The sequence below is a fragment of the Podarcis melisellensis genome, assembly GCF_964234715.1.
Source record: "Podarcis melisellensis genome assembly, chromosome: 2".
Lineage (NCBI taxonomy): Eukaryota > Metazoa > Chordata > Lepidosauria > Squamata > Lacertidae > Podarcis > Podarcis melisellensis.
The window spans coordinates 55729024-55741367 of NC_138529.1; the positions used below are offsets into that span (position 1 = coordinate 55729024).

The following is a 12344-nucleotide window of genomic DNA, read 5'->3' on the forward strand; positions in this document are numbered from 1 at the left end:
CCAGCATGAGGGAAATTTAAAGTGCTTTTGCATGTTACGTTAAACCAGGGCTATTTGTGACGGAAGCAAACTAAGAAGCTGTGATCAAATTTGGCTTCCTGTGACGTCTGTCCTTGAGATTGTGCTTCATAAGCCTACAACAAACTGTGCTTTAAGCCTGGCTAGCTGCTTGCTCACGCTGTGCTAAGCAATTCAAGACTTTTTCAAGTATTTGGGATTGCTACTTTGTTCATTTCCCTTTGACTATATATGTGGAGGTGGGGGGGGGTGCTCTCAGCTAAAGCAGGATCTGGTCCCAGACCTCCTTTCTCTCATTACTTGGATCTCTGAAAAGCCCTCTTGACAGAAGCATTTCTTTGGGTCAGGTAGACAGCACCCTTGGGAATATAACTGTTAACTTTACCATAGGTGCTTAGTGATTGTTGGGTGCCAGTCAGGATCCTACAGTTGGAATACATGTTTTTTGTTTTTTATTGTAGAGAGTGCTTTCAGGTGGTAAAAAGACAGTGGCATGCTGGACAGATTTGGCTGTTGGAATAGTGATGCATTTAGCAAGTGTTGCTACACAATGCTGCATAATTTCTTGATCTTCAGCTCTGGCCTTTTATGCTGAGCCCACAACTCCCCTCCCATTCTGCCTTCCATCTTTATCCAATATCACAGCCTAGGGCTCAGTGGCTATGTTTTGGCTGTTGTTATGGCAACGAAGCTGTCTCTCTTGAATATGAAACCTCCATAAACCTCCTCAGTTTGATCATATCCACACATTATCAATTTTTACTAACACTATAAAATTGCTAATGGCCAAATGACTTTCATAAATATTTCTGAGTGCTGTTGGTGTGGGGTAGTACTGTGTGTGTGTGTGTGTGTGCGCGCGCGCGTGTGTGTTAATTTTTGGCCACAGCAGTATACATCAACACAGAACAGCCACTGTAGATTAAATATGCCTTCTTGTTCTTCTGTGCTCAGTAAGTGGATATAAAGCTATTTGCTGTCGGCAGGAGAACAACACATAGGAAAGAGCAGCAAGGAATAATGCTGCATGCAAACAGCAGCATGAGGCTCAAAGGCTATAATATCAAAAAAGCAGGGATGGAAATCTAGGTCACATTTGGTTATTTCAGTTATCACTGATATATGTATCAAACATGCAGCTGCTTTCACAGTGACTGGTCTTAGGGCCAGAGGGATATGCATAGAGAAATATTGTCTCTGCTGAACAGAGACTCCTGACCTCACCTACCCAAAAAGATTCCCACAAAGCTTTTTCATTTGGGTTACTGCAGTGGACTGTGGCTTTGTTCTAAATATGATATAATAACTCACTTGATCAAAGTGGGAATGGAAGGAAGGAAGAGTCAGGAGAAAGCCACAGCATATCTTGTATCACATCAAGCCCTAAATAGCCTCGGCCCAGTATACCTGAAGGAGCGTCTCCACCCCCATTGTTCTGCCCGGATGCTGAGGTCAAGTCCCGAGGGCCTTCTGGCGGTTCTCTCATTGCAAGAAGCAAAGCTACAGGGAACCAGTGAGAGGGCCTTCTCGGTAGTGGCGGCCACCCTGTGGAACGCCCTCCATCAGATGTCAAAGAGATAAACAACTACCTGATATTTAGAAGGCAGCCCTGTTCATGAAAGTTATTAATGTGTGACATTTTAATGTATTTTTCATCTTTGTTGGAAGCCGCCCAGAGTGGCAGGGGAAACCCAGCCAGATGGGTGGGGTTGAAATAAATTATTATTATTATTATTATTATTATTATTATTATTATTATTAATCAAGCAAACAATTTTAGAAGTCCTTGTCCGATGTCTTTTGAGATACTAATTTTAAATTGGGTGATGTTGTGTTTTATTTTATTAAAACATGCATGTCCTACCCGCCTTTCTGGTACATATAGTGGCTTACAACATTTAAAATTATAATTTCATAAAAAAGCAAAATGTAACAACCAAGCAGTTAAAATCAAATATAGAAATATCGCCTGCCACATACAACTAAAGCCTATGGAACAAAAATTGTTCTCAATAACCAACAAACAGCAACTGTGGAGGGTTCAACCATACACCATGGGGCAAGGTGTTCCATACTTATGATACAGCCAGTGAGAAGGTCCTTTCTGTTTTCCCATTCAGACGTGCTTCCACTCCAGGTGGGACACAGAAAAGGGCTTTTCCTTCTGATCTTGGGGAGTGAGCAAAATGGTAAGAAAGGAGGTGTTTCCTGAGCTATGACCCCATTACTGGCACTCTGTATTATTAAAGAGAACTCAAGAGTCCTGTGGCAACTTAAAAACTAACGGATTTAATGTGGATTAAGTTTGTGTGGACTACAGTCTAGAAAGACTGATGGTGTTGGTCTTCAAGTGTCAATTGGTGTTAATGTTTATAACTATTCCATAAGCTCCTAGAGTTTATAATGAAAATACTAAACTATACTATCGAAACATCTGCTTTGGAAGTAGAGAAATAAACAATCCATAGAGAGTTTGAGGAGAGAAGCAGAGAGGAAATATTAGAGTAGTGTAAAGCTACTTAGATCCAACAAACACTTCAATCAAATACTACCCTTTGAGAGCTATGCTTCGTTCTTTGAAGGGTATCATTTGATAATGTGAAAATTGATAATGAAATCTAGTAATCAACTCAGTTTGAGAGGCATAATACAAGTATTAAGAATAAAGGTTACTAATAAGCAACAAATGCTTCTAAACCATCATTCTTTACTTCTTTTTTCTAGAAATATTGTTAAAAGCATTCACCACATTAATCAAGAATGTGATGGACCCTACTCTCAGCAGCCAGAAACATCATAGCCAGACACTGGAGAGACCTGTCAGGAGTAAGCATGGACTAATGGTACCAAATAGTATGGGAAACAGCCTTATTAGAAAAACTAACCAATAAACTGAAACTGACACGAGGACAAATGGAAGAAGACGCCTTCACCCTGGTACGGCTCCCTTTTATCACATACACAGTCTAACAACAACAAGAATCCGCCAACAGCATACAAATCAATATGGCTAATCTGATTAAAAAACACCTACCCACCTCACTCACACCTGAAAACAAAGTTGACCACAGCCAATCACAAACAAACAACCACACCCTAGGCCAGGCATGGCCAAACTTGGCCCTCCAGCTGTTTTGGGACTATAATTCCCATCAACCCTAGCTAACAGGACCAGTGGTCAGGGATGATGGGAACTGTAGTCCCAAAACAGTTGGAGGGCCAAGTTTGGCCATGTCTGCTCTAGGCCAACCCCAACCTCTCTCACTACCAAAGGAATACAAACGAATAGTAAAGAGAACCTGCACAAGCGACGCTGACACAAAACCCCACACATACATTAAGTAAAATAGAAACATCGCCACCCGACCCCACCCCTACTCACCATGGCCCCCTATACTTCTTCCCCCTTTTTTCCCTAATGTAACACTAATGTCTCAACAAATGAAACTGATCTGTAGAAAATGTAACTTGAAAACAGACATTGCACATATTTTTGTAAACCAAGAAATCTTTAATAAAAAAAGTTGTTTTTTTAAAAAGAATGTGATGCACATCTTTAATTGCCATTCTATGATAAGATAAGTTGCCACATGACAAAAGCACAGTTTCCTTTATTTTTTAATGAAACATTTATTTATACTTCATAGTAGAGCAATTTTTGTGTGGCACAAATGCAGCCCATTTAGGTTAAGTTTAGTTATCTAAGCCTGCAAGATTTTATCTTCCCACCCTCCTTTTCACACATTATGAATATTTCACCAAGATTTTCCTCAGGCTCACAATATTTTCTTGAAGACACTCAGTGACACCTGCCCGTTGCCCCCTCAGAAATCTGTAGAATATTTTAATCTTCAATGTAATAACCAGGCAATGCTATCATTGCTATTCTAATAAGTATGTAGCATACTTTATAAACATATTGATGAAAATTACAAAGTTCATGCAGTGGTAGATATCTACCACACAGTGCTCTACACACACACACACACACACAGCGCTTATTAACAGTGGCAATGGAAAAAATGGCAGAAGTACAACAGCAACATTTTATTACAGTTGTAGACCAGCATAAATGGGAAAAGTAAGTAAACACAGCAGTACAAAGAAATGTGTTAGTATTAAAGAGGAAACCCTAAAGCACAGAGGGCAAGAGAAACAAGAGATGAAAGCACAGGAATTCCCAAAGAAATCCATAGGATTCATTTTATCAGCACATCTATTGTTGCAACTAGGTTTTGCTGCTATTAAGTCTTTTAAAGTTGGAACCCCTGAAGTTAAGATCCTTTGACATTACTGCATAAAGTGAGGAGGTAATTCATCAGACTTCATATTTGATTCTTGGCAGGCTCCCAGGGCTTTTAACAAAATTTTGAATCAGCATTTCAAAGACATCATAGTTTGGTGTTTCAGTGGATTTAGTCTCCACAGGGAATTATGGATTTCAAAACAAACCACTGAGAGAAGACTAGCAAATTAGGGAAAGGTTTAAGAAGACAGTCTGCCCTAGTGGAAAGGAAACATCTGTAGAAATTCTAAGGGGGTATTGAGAATTTGGCAGTGGGAAGGAAAGAATATTTCAATGGTTTGGCAGTGTATATTGAGGACCAGCCCTACAGTTAGTTGCCTCATTCTGTGAGATGGGGAGGAGAAGCATCATTAAGGTGTTGGAGGCCAGAGCTGTGTGTACCATGTTATGATAGGAGAATCTCCTACTACTACTACGGTCCCATAAAAATTCATCAGCATTTTACTGTGAATTTCTCCTGATATACACATTTGTCTAGATTTTGGCTAATATACACATTTTTTGCAAAACAATTTCCCCCTAGTTAATGATTTTTTGTGTTACCTTCATTACTGTATTTTCATGGGACACGGGTGGTGCTGTGGTCTAAACCACTGTGTCACAGTCAGGGTCGTAGGCAGCAACAGTCCAGACCTTACATGCCGGAACCAGGGTATGGATGGTAACAATGGAGAACAGAAACTTGATAATGCTGGAATGGAGGATCAGAAACTGTAACAAGGACAAGCATGCTGGATCAGGAACTGGCAACAGCAGGATATAAACCACGTTGCTGTGGTAAAGAACCATGGTGAAAAGCTGGCCTTATATACTCCTCCTGGGCTTCCCTCCAGGTGCTGCACATCTCCTGATCTGGCCACACCTGCCAGGCCACTCCCCCAATACAAACACAGCAAGGGCCTGGTTCTGCAACTCCTCACTGTGCTCAGGGCCTGCCCCCCTGCAAATATCATGGTACTCCTTACACACTGAGCCTCTTGGGCTTGCTGATTGTAAGGTCAGCAATTCAAATCTGCTCGGCAGGGTGAACTCCCGTTGCTTTGTCCCAGCTCCTGCCAACCTAGCAGTTCAAAAGCATATCATTGCAAATAGATAAATAGGTACCACTGGGGTGGGAAGATAAATGGTGTTTCTGTGCGTTCTGGCACTCATCACGATGCTCTGTGCACCAGAAGTGATTTAGCCATGCCGGAAAAGCTGTCTGCAGACAAACAGTGGCCCCCTTGTCCTGAAAGTGGAGATGAGCTCCGTACCCCATGGTCAAATTTGACTGGACTTAACCATCCAGGGGTCCTTTACCTTACCTTTTACCTTACTATATTATGTACACTTTATCCCAGTATATGCATTTTTGTAGACATTACTTGGCTGGAGAACTACACCCCAAAATTCAGAAAAGTTCAAAAGGGTGCTTATGTTTCAGTTTGTGAATTCTTTTGGAATAGGTTTGCCTTTAAATGCATATATTGGAACAAGTGCAGTGGAAGATGTTGTCCATTTGCAAGTGTTTGAAAAAGATTCAGTTGCTTATTTGGCCTTGCCATCTTGTCCTTTGCCACAGGCAGCTAAACGTATTGGGCCAACTCTGTGCATGATGTGTCAATTGTCTTCTCTAATTAAACTGTAAATGTGTATTGTTGTGCTGTGGTATACTAAACAGGGCAGTTGGTGATCAAGTAGCCTGTAATTTAGAGAATGCAGCATGTTATACATGACCTGCAGAAGAGTTACATGCAAAGAAGAGCTTGGGATCTGAAACCAGCAAAAGGTTATGTGCAAATACGAATAAGCATTACATATGATATTGCAATAGCCACTGAAGGGTGGACCCTTCAGGGGTAATTCAGTCTTCATTCCCCCAGCCAAACAAAAAAGGCTCTCTAATATGATGAAGTACGAAGGCTGCATAGCTCACTGAGAACTATAATTGCTCCTGCCTTCCAGTATTCTGCTAATTAGAGCAAAAGCATATTTTGATAACCAAGAAAAACGGGACCCTTATTTGTAACTTGGATTTTCTTTTCTTTTCTTTTTTGAAAAAGATTAAGTCTGTGGGATTCATTTATCAGTACATCTAAATGTTGCAACTAGCTTCTGCTGCTATTATGTGTTTTGAAGTTGGAGTCTGCAATATTTGGAAACTTCAGCAATAATTAATACAATGAAACCACATCAAATGTGTTAAGCTGCTTGTGGGTAGGCTCTGTCTGTTCTGCATTGATTTCTCCAACACCATGTACCCTTCCATTTAGCTGCAGGTAGAGATGGAAGGATTTGTCAGTCTTGGTTCTCTCGGTTTCTCATTTATCCAGTCCTAAATTAAGTTCTCCACATTCTACAGGGTATTGAGACATGTAGCTGGGGACGAGGGAGAAATTTGATTTCAGCATCCATTTAAAGCCCAAACTGTAAAAAGTTTTCACCTTCAGAAACAATATATACATGGTTACCATTTCAGTAGCTATGCCTCTATGGCTGCTACATGAAAAGGGCCAGAAAAGCTGCAAGAGACCCGAGATCTTATAGAGATAACAAACCGCCAAGACATTACCCTCACAACAGAAGCAGAACCCATCATATGAGAGCTCTGCTTCCACATCCTCATGTGAGAATGTCTTTTCCTGAGACAGACAGGAAAAGATGGATGGAATCATTGGCAAACACCCAGCGAATCAGGGGCCACTCGCTACTTTCTCCCTTCGTTAAGTGCTTCTGTTTATTTCTCTGCCTAGCTTTTTCTTTTTTTCTAGGAGTTGGGAAGGGAGGAGCAGGGAAGAGCCAGTGTGGTGAAGCGGTTAGAGTGCCAGACTAGGACCTGGGAGATGAGGGTTCAATTCCCAACTCCATGAAGCACACTGGGAGATTTGGGCCAGTTGCTGTCTCTCAAGTGACAAGGAAACACACTGAAAAGTGTGGGATGAAAGGTCAATGAGAATATGTGTAAACATCCTGAAAGCCAATCAGGATGAATGCTCATTGTTATATAAAAACTCTGCAAACAAATCAGAATAAGTAATAAATGCTGGATACAGTCTAACCTTCAAATGAGGTTGAATGCTCAATAAATATGTCATCTGGTGGAGTCAATCAGTAAGAAGAAAGATAAGGGAACGAATTCTCCAATTCTCCTGCGTGTAAACCGCAGTGAGGCAACAAGCCTTAGACTATCTCGAGGGTTCAATGAGCAAAAGTACTTCTGAAGGGACTTGCTGCTATAATGAAATATTTGAACAATTTGGAAAATAGAAAAGGAACCTAACTTTTAGTCACTCCCCTGGAGAACCCCAGGAATGAAAATGGGAAAGAATGTGTTTTCATGAAGGTGTACAGGAATGAAGAGCACCCAAGAGAAGTGTTCACTTCAGATTCTAAAGCTGCAATCAACTCCATGCACACTTACCAAAAAGTAAGCCCTATTGAACCTAGTGGGGCTTACATCTGCGTAAGCATGCATACTATTCCACTGGCTTCACAAGTGTTTTACTGCTCACGGATAACTTAGACCAAATCATATGCTGCGATAACAGTGTTTAAGGAAGAGAACATCCACTGAATTATGATTCATTTTCCTACACAAAGACTACTCCTGTTAGTTGAAAATTACATCTGTTGACGATGTCAAAGGGGGAGGAGGATGGAAGGGAAAGGATTGCACATGCTGGCTCTCTGCCTGACCTCTGTGTATTCATCTAACCTTAACAACATAAGAAGAGTCTTCTGGATCAGGCCAGTGGCCAGATACTTGTGGGAAACTCACAAGCAGGGAAGAGTACTCTTCCCTCCTACATGCAAGCCTATGTGTGCATAACTTGTATGTAAGGCAGCAGAAGGTCAGCTGAGCTTGAGGAGGTTGTCAGAACAGGGCACATATATTCCCCAGTTACTGGAAACACCGAACTTTTACAATTTACCCTGTATTTATTGTCAGCATCAAACACAGAACTAAATGCTCAAAGTTTCAAAGACGTGCTTAATATAACAAGATGTTCATTACCATGGAAAGTGTTCTTTCAAGCCTGAGTAGAACAAAAAGGCTGAAGAGATTATATGCCTACTATTTATGAAGTGTTCAAGTCCTAAGGTCACAATTTTATTAGTTCCAGCTATATTTTACTCCCCAACAGCAGCCGGTGAAATGTTGCAATATATTTCTGGTCTAGTTGGTTTTTGCTCTGGAAATTGAAGGCAATAGCCAACAAGCTGCTCTGAGGGAGTAACCCACTTCTTATGGAGTTATACACAGCTGTCAAGGTTACAGTTTGTAGTGGCTACACATTAAAGCCCATCTATTGTCAAGAAGGCAAGGTGAAGGAGGGATGAAAAGGAGGACAAAAGATGATAAGGCAAGGAACCAAACACTCAGGTGAGTTCTTCTATGAATTCCATCCCCACAAGACAAAAACCAAAACCATTTTGTTTTCATAATTTGAGTATGGGCACTTGCAGAATTTATTATTTATGAATTCCAAGGGAAGTAACCCCAGGGAGACTTCACAAATGAGAAGAATCCAAACCCTCCTATACTAGAAGCCAGAAGCTCATCAAGACCTAGAGTAATTGTGATGTTTTGGGGCTCTGAAAGCACTCAGAATTTGGTTGCTGTCACCTGGTGGAGATTGCAAAATAAGAAGCATGCTATAGTACATTAATCACTCCATTAAAAAAAAATGGAACTTGAAAAAAATAGCGTTCAACATCCACCAAGCATTACATAATTCATATTATGAATTGGGTAAAAATTATTTTTGGCATTGTGTAAAGTGCCACAAATGTACCTCCAGTCTAAACAAATCTGCAAGTTTACATAACAATTAAAGCCTGACAGGAAACTGCAATTTTGAACAATATATAATGACCCAATTGCAATGATTATAGTGGCAAAATAATCTCTGTGAGCAGGGAAAACCAACAGTGATAATTTTAGAACAATCTTTAATGCATTTGAAAGCTTTAGGCTATTAATGGGAGCATTGGTTGGTTTGTTATTCCTAAACTATATGATGTGTTACTTAAACCATAACTTTCCTAATGAAGTGTTATTCACAAACATAACATGGTTTTCAATGAGACATAATACAGTACCTACCCAAAGGGCATTTAATAAAATGCTTTCTGAAGCATTTTAATTTATGTAGTTCCTAATAATATCAAATCATTCGACATATAATTGAATGTATCTCATAATAATAAATCAGAGCATGCTACCTTAGTTATTATACGGTCTGCTAAAGTAGTGGAGTAAAAATAAAAATGCCCCAAAGTAAGGCAATTTTGTCATAACAAGCACCTGCTAAACCTTGGGAAATCAAAGCTGTAAGTACAAAAGCCTCACCTCCACCTTTTTGGCTTCAAAACCTGCCATTCCCTGGGTCTCATTTTTCAAATTCTGCATTAATCAGATGGGCGAGAAAGGTTTTTCCCTAGCCAGACAGCTGCTAATTGCCCCACATATGACTACCCTCAAAAAACTTCATTTTATTGTATCAGTCCTGGACCACCACCCTGCCATGCAATGCACACATGTCTAAATGAGGCCCTAAGTTCTGCTGCATCCCTGCTTCTGGGGAGAACTTCATGATCCCTACATCCCTATACATTTTATGAATTCTGAGCATCTCTCAATATAGTTCCATGATCACCTAATATGATGCTAAATTTCCATTCCTTTGCACCAACAAATTATCTGTAAATATTTTTAAAATGCTTATTTTTTGCAGTAGCTTTTATTGCAAATGATCAGATACGAGTGCATTTTCTGATTTGAAAACATACAGTTTTAATACTCTGTAATCTTAATTAATCTTGATCATCTGAGCCCAGGCTTTCATCAGAAGATAGGCCTGTTCTCCATACTTATTGCATAAAAGGAAACAATAACCTTGCAAACTGCACTTGAACTGACCTTGATAGAACGAGTTCTTCAACTCAGGAGGCAACAGGTATCTGTCTTCTGTAATGTAATTTAAGGACTAGCTAGCAGGCTTATGGCAGTTTAGATTTTATTGCTATTAGTTTAGTGTGTACTCTATATTGTAAAACTGATCGAGTGGAGAAATGTCTCAACTAGATATCAAATGTGATGGACCTGGTAGCCAACCAGAAGCAGCACTCAGTATTTTATTGTTGTTGTTTTTAATGCTTCATATTCAGTATAACCTAAAACAATGGACTGTGGAACCAATAAAACATGCTTGGTATAATTCTATCATTTATGTGTGGATACAGTTCATTACACCTATAATTTGACATGGGTGTTTGAAAAGGAGAACCTGGGCATATTCCAAATGATTTAACTGGATGCTTTAATGGTATGTTGAAAATTACCACCAGCCCTGTCCCTATAATTGGTGCTAAACTGGCACTTTTTAAAGGGTTCCAGCCTTTTCATTATGAATTATGATCCCTCATAAATCTCCAATGTGTCATTTTATGAGACAAATACACTAAAGGAACAGAGCTTTGAAATGTCGGCCAGGGAATAAAATAAGATTGAAAGTGGTGCATGTGTATTTTGAAATGTTATTTTGTGTTGCACTATTATTAAATTATGAGATGGACCTTATTATACAATGGTATGAACTTGGTGTGTACTTTGGCTGAAGATTTAGTGTGCCGGAATAGCCCCTTTAAAGCAATAGGTGGAAAGAAACATGGACAACTGTGTGTTTTCCTCTGAACACAACATCCATGCTGTATCCCGTATCTTGAGATGAATAGAGAAGTCTATTTTTTTCTACAGACTTTTGGCTTAGGTCAAAGCCTGCCTCTAAAATCTCAAAATTGCAGCAAGCAGTTGAATTTTCTTGCTTTGCAGGGAGTTGGACTAGATGACCCTCAGAATCCCTTCCAACTCTGCAGTTCTATGATTCTATGAAAGTGTGAGAAGCTGCACTGAAGATACTTTAGGTGTCCTCTTAATGGAAGAAGACTGTGCTATGGTTAGGTTGGTAGACCTTCAAACATAGACAGACATTCTCATCTAGATCTTGATCTGTTATTTGCTTAGTTCTGCATTCCATACTTGATAGGACATTGATTTCCCTCAATCCAACATGATTACTTGGTTAGTGAAAGCAGTAAAGATTCTCATTGAATTGTGCTTACCTGGGCTTCATGAAATTCAGGTTTATTTTTATCTCCTTTCTACCTCAGACCATTTCACACAGTGATTATGTTGGATAACACTAAACAAGAAGTTCCAACCACTTATATCCAGCATAATAAGCATTAAACCGAGGAGAAGTTGTTGTTTTTTTAAGGGCATTAAGTCTTTTGAAACCATAACATGACAATATATGGGGGGGGGGGACCCTGAAGGCCCCAACCTGCCAAAATTTTGAAACAGTCTTTAGGGCTTATGTGAGAAATGTAACAACATTATATTTAAAGTGTAATTACTTTTAATGATTTCCAGGAGAGGCATAGTTTGGCACCAATAAACAAGAAATCTTTCTGATGTTGCCATTTGCTAAATTTAACAAAATTATTTTGTTGTTGTCACAGTGAAACCTTCGGGAATAACATTTTTACCTACTGAAGATACCAACATGACTAATTGAAATAAATAATAATTAAAGTATTTAATAAAGCCAGAACATTAATGAATGAAACTGTTCTTTTAACAATTTTCAGATGGAATAGTATACACCTGGCATTTTGAAAGGCACCTAAAGGAAAGTGGGTGCCTAATCCTATTCTGTTTTAATGGTGAAAATAATTGGTTTCAAATCCCTTGGGTAGCTTTCCAAATTCTGGAGATGTTCCCATTTATGGTGAGGATAAAAATGCTGGCAATAAAGGGTTGGGGCTTTTGTCTTAGTAAAAGTTTAATACTGCTCAGCACCATTACTGCTCAGCACACAGCTGAGAAAGGAATTGCCTCTGGAGAAATATTTTAGAGAGTATTAAAATCTGTTTGTTGCTACTGTATTTTGCTGTTTCTGCCAATTAGCCAGAATCTTGAAGAATCACAAGTTCATCTCTTTTGGTTTCAGAAGGAAGCATATGTTAGGAATTTGTT

At 39.5% G+C, this 12344-nt stretch overlaps 1 protein-coding gene and 1 long non-coding RNA gene across 4 annotated transcripts in view; both read right to left on the reverse strand.

The window, feature by feature from the left end:
* FSTL4 (follistatin like 4) overlaps positions 1–12344 on the reverse strand; it is a 350480-nt gene that overhangs the window by 64155 nt on the left and 273981 nt on the right. The gene's annotated exons all lie outside the window — the stretch shown is intronic.
* LOC309360148 overlaps positions 2789–12344 on the reverse strand; it is a 61653-nt gene continuing 52097 nt past the window's right edge. Inside the window, exons 2-3 of the long non-coding RNA XR_014163937.1 lie at positions 2990–3048; positions 2789–2945 (exon numbers count right to left, since the gene is read on the reverse strand). This is a non-coding gene — a long non-coding RNA (uncharacterized lncRNA). The remainder of the gene's footprint in view (positions 2946–2989; positions 3049–12344) is intronic.